Below are 7,671 nucleotides of genomic sequence, written 5' to 3' on the forward strand. Positions count from 1 at the left end.
TGTTCTGGGGAAAAGTAACAGTAGCTAAAAAGAGTATTAGAAATCTTGAGTGATTTAGTATTGCACTATGAAAGCTATTTAAACTGGAAAATTGAACGATCTCAAAAAACATTGCATCCAAGTTCATTTCCATCACTCCTAAATTTGTATTTTAAAATTTATCAGAGTTTATCTCAATTTGTTGAAGGTTTTGGGCAATCTTTAGTCAGGCGATAGAATACAGAAATAGGGGGATTCTAATGCTCAAAAACAGTAGTGCCCAATATACGGCCCGCAAAACTAATCCATGCGACTCACTGGTACGTTCAGTGTCATTATTCAAACATGTTCCGGAATTTCTGAACCTATTAATTTATATACATTTGAAAATGTACAAAAAAGTAAACAAGTATGTTTAAATCAAAAGATTTATTTACTATGAAATGTTTTTATTTTCATTTTTTTAAAATAAATATCTGGTTCAGAAACATGAATTTACTAAGAATGTGGCTTTATTTTAAAGAACCAAAAAATTGTCACGTTGACACTAAAAGGCAACTTTTGAAGCAAATTTATTTAAACTTAGTAATGATTCATTCAACCTTTTCCCCAATCATTATCATTCTGCCTGTTTATAAAAAAAATAGTCGACATTTAAGCGTCATTCACTGTAGTTTTACTTAACTTAAACTTATATGATGAAAACAGGCAAGAATTATTCAGTTTTTTAGGTGTACACTGATATTTTTTCAATCAGGTAGTGGCATTCACATAAAAGTTTTGCTAATGCTCATTTCCAAAAAAAAAAAAAAAAGGCAAGTTTGATATTAAATAGTACTATGCTCTTCATGTAACAAGGTCATGAAAAAGTCATGGATTTTTTTCATCCAAATAGAGTATGAACCCTGTAATAGTGAGTTCCCTACTAGCATCTGAGTGCTCTTATTCTGTGCTAGATGTCACTACAGATAGTTTTCTCATTCCATGGGAGAGAGTTAGTTTTCTGGCTAAACAGAGCTAACAATAACAATTTAATTTTTACATTTACACTAGAATGAAAAATATTTAGTAAAGTTTTATATTGCAAAACAAATGAAAACTTTCATTATGAAAAAAAAATCTTTTGTATTTTTTGGCGGGCTCCTAAGCTAGGGGTCCCCAAAGCCCTTGCTTCTCAGGATTACACTTAAATTATACCCTGCTAAAAGCTATATCAGCAGAGTAGTTTTCAAGACTTTTTAGTGCATAAATTGATTTAATATTATGTAAATGCCGCTGGTATGGCGAATAACACGGAATGGTAGACCACCTTTACGTTACTGTGTCAAGATCAAAAGAGTTATTTGAAGGTAAAATTAAGGCCTGGAGTAAAATTATTAATTGCACAAAACTTGCAGATTACTGCCCACATGTGTTTCAATTTTGCAAAGAACACTTTTTTCCAGTGCAAACGAAGTGTACGTATGAAAAGACATCGGACAAAAGCCGAAAGTAACTTGAAGGGTTTTTCCTTGATCTGGCTGTATCTTAACTGACTGAATTCAAGTTAATTATTCTCGTATTTTTCAAACCAGCCTTTAAAACAATTGACAGTGATCTATAGGACGGGGGCAAATACAAACTACCATACTCAATGTGGACAGAGAATTGTCGACTGTTTAGGGGAGTGGACTCCCCTTGTATCCGCCCCCCCCCTTCGGACACATCAGCCTGTGCTACATTTGCAAGTTTAATCCTCATTTCTGACGTTGTAGAAAAAATCTCACTTCTAAATGTGTTTTTTTCTTTCCTTTCAAGTTATTTATATGTCAAAACAGCATCTTCATTTCCATTTGAAGTAATAACTCAACAGTTTGAAACTATTGTAACTAAATGGACTACTTTAAAAGAGAGAAACAGTGCTCTAGAACAAAGAACGCAGTTGACAGCAGTGAACAATACAAAGAAAGGGCAAGCTAGGGGCGGCAGAGCATGTGTGATGTGCACGCTGCATAAACATTTGAAGGCCATTTCGCAATTGCCTAGGTCATTCAACTAACTGTACATTACGTATTTATTTCTCTAGAGTCCATTGGCGTCGTCAGCTGAAATTTATTGGGGGGGGACCATTCTGACTCTGTCATTTTCAAGTTGCATTAAGAAAAATTCGTGTATATACATATATATATATATATATAATGGGTTTACATTTAATACGATACTTTTAAACGGGTGCATCTTGATTTACATAACTACACAATACGAAAAATAATTTAATACTAACAAATACATTTTTTCTAGACTGCACATGGGATACGAATATCCGTGCTATTTTTTTTTTTTTTTTTTTTTGTGATCAATTTCGTCCAAGATGTTTTTTTGAACTTAGCATAAAGCAACATGATTCAACCGCTTTTGTGTCATAGTCGACCTTAGATACAATTTCAGCTTTCTCAGCGCACTGAAGCTTCTTTCAAATTTACACGACGAAGGGCGGCACACCAAGAGTAGCCGCACCAAATTTTCAACATTTTGAAACAGTGGACAATTGAATTAACCGTTCTTAATGAATGAAATCCTCAAAAACGAAATCCAACTTTATTGAATCAGTCGCTTTATGGAATCAAAGCTGTTTAGAACAAAATGTGACTCATATAAGCCGCGACAACTGTATAATTAAATTTTTATATTGCATAGTGATAAACCCTGCAGCTCTAAGTTCTTGGCACAAGTTGGATTCGAAGGAGTTTAATTTGATGTTTTTTAATTAAAATATCAAAGTATATAATTCACCGTTATGACATTCATGAACCTACGAAAAACACAACTACAAAAATAAAATAAGACACAAATAATTAAGCTCTCATGATATCATATTTTAATAATGCTACCTTTTAAAGTTTTTTCTTAATTTTATCAGGTTTTTTGTAACAAATGCACCAAAATTTTGCTCTTTTGTTGAATCATCCATACACTCAATGCATATGAAAACAAAAAACAGCAAAAACCATGCCCATGTAAATACATTAATTTCTGATTTCTCAAAGTCAGCAGGGAAAGTGCCTCTCCTGATCCTCTTTAAGTGACAGGCCTTCCTTGAGAGGCACGCTTCACAGAGTAAGTACTGGCCTACACAGAGAACAAACAGCATTTGGTGTATAATTGAATTCTGATCAGCGGACGATGGGAAAGAGATAGAGAAATGAACTGCTTTTTTCTGACACGTGACTATAAGTTTTAAAATGGGTTATTTCAATAAAATTTGTTCAGTAAAGCAGGATTATTAATGGATAATTTTCTGTGAAGCTTTAATAACTAAAAGGAGTATTATTTACTAAAAGGAGTATTACTTATTCCATTAAAATTTATAAAAGTTGAAACATTTCAAAAAAAAAAAAAAGAGAAAGTTGAACGCAATAGCTCCGATAGGGCTCATAATGTCAAAATATTGACTGTAAAGCATACCTGATTAGCAGGCATTCAGGGGCTACTCGATAAGAGGTCACTGTGAACTTTCATAAACTTTCTTTCCCAGAAAATTTTGTCTGACGAGAATTCAAATTTCGAGTAGTTTTTAGCGAAATATTGCATTAAAAAGATATTCTCATTAGATGTAGTGATGTGGGTAATTAGGAATTTCGTTCGGAAAATCGAGAAGTAACCCCATCTGAATAGCATAAAATCGGGGAGCATCTGCATGTATTACACTAAACAGAATGATACTTACCTATCACGGTCTTTTGATTTTTTGAAGATGGTTCCGTGGATGTTGATGATGATTCAGTTGTTAAAAATTGCTCAGGTTCATTTGATGTAGAAGGTTTGCTACATTTTCCCGTTTCAAGCCACCTCTCCATATAGCCGCAATCGAATATGTAAAGAAAAGTATTTTTACCAAAATAGGAGCGCTCTTCAGGTCACCTCCTCTCAAGGAGACCAAAAGACCACATGAAATTATCTTTATTTTTGTCGGAACGTCCTTTTATTTTTGTCTTTTTTTTTCTGGTCATCTTGCGCTTCTTTTTTTGTTGGTCTATCGAAAGTGACATCACAGTATCCAACGCTATGCTGGCTTACGATTTGCTTTTGAAATTGCACGTTGTTTTTTAGACTCCTCCTCTTTTTTTTCTTTTGTAACGTAACGCTTTTTTAGTCAAATTTGAGATGCCGCAAACACATTTGAGAAACCGCGCTTCGGTAAGGTACTATGAAGCCACGTGTTGAATAATGTCAAACACATGATACGTCTCCTTTCCCTTTCTACCCCAAACGTAACCTTTGACCAACTAAGTGGTCTTCTAAATTTTTGTGCATCCTTTGGCCAGGGTGTTGTTGCCAGCTGCAAAAAACCGCCAAAGAGGTCTGGTGTCTCATTTTTTTTGGGTAACATCGGGGTCACTATAAATTGAATCGAAGCGGCGAAACAAACACTGCAAAATTCGAAACAGAAACCTGGAAGCGCCGAGAAACGAGATAAGAAAGAAAGGGGGCAAAGGGCATATATAAGGGAGGGGCTGAGGGGGCCCGGGCCCCCTCCAAAATCTGGGAAAGAAAATTAAAGAAAAGTAGTTATTTTGGTTTTAATTGCTCGAAAATTATTTCCAAACTTTTAGCGACAACAAAAATAAATAAATAAATAAATAAAATAAAAATAAATGAATAAATATGATAGTGATAATAATTATAACCATCAAATCTGAGGTTTTCGAACTGGGTGCCCTAGGAAGAGGTGATGGGTGCCACGAAGTGTCAGTGGTAAGAATAATATGTGTGTAAAACTAGACTAGGATGTCATGAGAAAATTCTAATTCTTTAAAGGGTGCACAGCGAATCGTTAAAGTTTGGTAACCTTGCGTTAGAAAGATCTAGGCAATTGTGTTCAGAAGGGGTCAGAAGACCCGTACCCTTTACTCAAGAAAGAACGTGTCTTAGGAAAGCGAAGTTATTTTAACAAAAGAAAAGCAAATAATGTAGGGGAAAAAATCTCAATTCTATCAAAAATAAAACTTTAAATTAAAATAATTTTAACAGATGCAACTTATCGCTTAAAAAATTAAGTTCCCCTCTCTTTCACCCCCATCCCGTTTTTTTTTTCTTTTTCTTTCTTTATAGTCAGTCTGAAAAGAATGGTTTTCAAAATGTTCCTCTCCTTAACTCTCGTCCCCTGCAAGAAATTTTAAATAAGTTACAGTTGTTCGGTTGGAGTAATATTGGAAATTCATGATCTAAAAATGCATTTCTTTAGGCGTTTTTTGGACATCAATTTCAAAACATTTCTGGAGGGGGTCCACAAACCAGCACCCTTTCACTAAGGTTACTACCAAAAATAGTTTAAAATTGTGTCTTTAAGATTCCAGTTTTGAAAATTTTCGGAGGAAAAAACTCCCTAAAACCGCTCTTTACCTCTAAACGTCTCCAAAGATAACCTGAAATTGCGTTTTACCTTTCAGGGGAAGATTCTCGAACTCTTCCTTTCCAAAGATTGCCTAATGTTTGGAAAAAGTCTGAATTGCTTTTGAAATGAACCTTAAAATAAAAAAATTCAAAAGTTTGGACTATTGATCAGGGAATTGAGTCCAACACCTCCCATTTCTTTTACCCCTCCCTCCCTCCCCTGTCCCATTTTTCTTTTTCCCCATACGTTCTAAAAATAAGTCAGTCTTCAAAATGCTACACTTTGTGAGCCCCCTCAACCCACTAAAACCAGCTTCTCAAACCTCGTTTTCAGGGCTTCAAAGGCGAAAAATTTTTAGGGAACAATTACCTAACGCCTTGCTTTCTGAAAGCATCAAAGTCGTTTAAGATTGCTTTTATGGAGCTTCAATTTTGAAGAATGGCCCGAACCCCTAACGTTACCAAGTGCGGTCCACAGTCGCGCTTTTAAGACTTCAATTACGAAAACGTTTCGGGCGAGTGTCCGACTGATCCCGTATGAAATCTGAAAATGAAAAAACTGCAATTTCGAAAAATTTAAGGTGGAGAGCATATAAATTCCTCTACCTAGTATCACTGAATATCTCCTTAAAACTTCGTTTTTTAGGTCTTGAATTTCAAAAGTTTTGGGGAGAGCTCCACTGCGCTTTAAGAACTTAAATTTCGGAAAATTGCGCTGAGGGGGGATGGATTTCGCAGTATTTCTTTTCTTTTTTTTTTTAATCAATCGAGGACACCTTCAAAAAGTCTATTTCTTTTCATTTCACTAACGTCAACAAATATAGCCTATAATGGCGTTTTTAAGATTTCAATTTCCAAAAATTTCCTCAGAAAGGCCTAAGAATTTTTCCTCCCCATACCTTCAGCAGAGACAGTCTAAAACTGCGTTCTTAGGACTACAACTCCAAAAAAATTCCGGGGAAGACCCCCCACTCACTTAAAGCAAGATTTTTTTTTAAACAGTGCCCTCCTAAAACTATTTTTTTGGTTGCGCCACTGGTTGACAGTATGAAGTCCTTGCCTCACCACGAAAAAAATGAGAAGATCAGGACACTTACTCTCTCCCCCCCCAAAAAATTTGAAGTCACAAAAAAAAGTGTATGGGAGGGGGGAGCTAATCTTGGTTACATGGGCTCCCTCCAAAATAAAATCATATATACGCCACTGAAAGGGGCAGAAAGTCGGATCCCCGTTTGACTTCTGTTGACTTATTAGCACGAGAGTCGTAAAAAAAAGGGGGGGGGGGTGTCCATATACGCTGGAGACTCGACTTCGTATGGTTGACATTGCACTCGGGAGAAGGTGTCTCCTTTCTAGCATCCTCCACAGAAGCTGATGTGCGCAGAGAGCAGAGCAATGGTTTGTCAATGGAGTTCACTTTCCGACTTTCCATTCACTATACACATCACCTATTTTGTTTTTGTTTTTAGTTCTTTTTTTTTTTGATGTTCATTTCATTTTATTTGATATGAATTAAACATGGTAAATTATGTATTATGCAACTGTTTAAAGTCTTCAAAGCAAAAATAATTTCCCCAAAATAATGAATTTCATCATTATTTTGGGGAAATATGAGGGGGAAATAAACGATTTTCAAATATTGAGAGGGTCCGGTCCTCAAATATTGGGGGGGGGGGGTCCGGACCCCTTGGACCCCCCCGGCCGCGACGCCCATGCTAGAGTCTCATTGCAACCATTTGTAGTTTCAAATGAGAGACAATAATAAATTGTCATTCCATTTTCGCCAGTTCGGTGAAAAATCTGACCGAATATTTAGAATTTAAAGTCAAATGGGCAGCTAAAGGTATTATTCGATTTTTGCTGAAATTTTCCAGATATAGGCTTTACATATTTCTCAATTTCTTTGTTTTTTACTCCTGATGTCCAGTGTGATAGGTAATTGACCGATTAATGCAAGAAAAAGCGTATGCGCTTCATATCAGTTGTTTTAAATAGCTTCCATTTGTTGTCCTTGCAAAAATGTAAATGGAAGGCACCCCATGATTTTTTTTGCATTAAAGTTAATTGTTTAATCAATTTGTCATACTTAACGTATAAAGTAACATATTTTTTTCCGTTTTAGTTTAAATAATTTTGCATTGAATTTAAATTCATGGTTAGTGGCCAAATTACCTCTTCAGATGGAGTAAGTTTTAACTTTATACTTCAACTTTAGTGTTAGGCTTCAAAAGCGAACTGTTCCAAAAAGAGGTACTACTTATCCCAACACACTATATAAAGATTTTATTGTAGGGATACTAGCTCTTTCTTTTATCGCTT

This window comes from Uloborus diversus, unplaced genomic scaffold (genome assembly GCF_026930045.1).
Source record: "Uloborus diversus isolate 005 unplaced genomic scaffold, Udiv.v.3.1 scaffold_165, whole genome shotgun sequence".
Lineage (NCBI taxonomy): Eukaryota > Metazoa > Arthropoda > Arachnida > Araneae > Uloboridae > Uloborus > Uloborus diversus.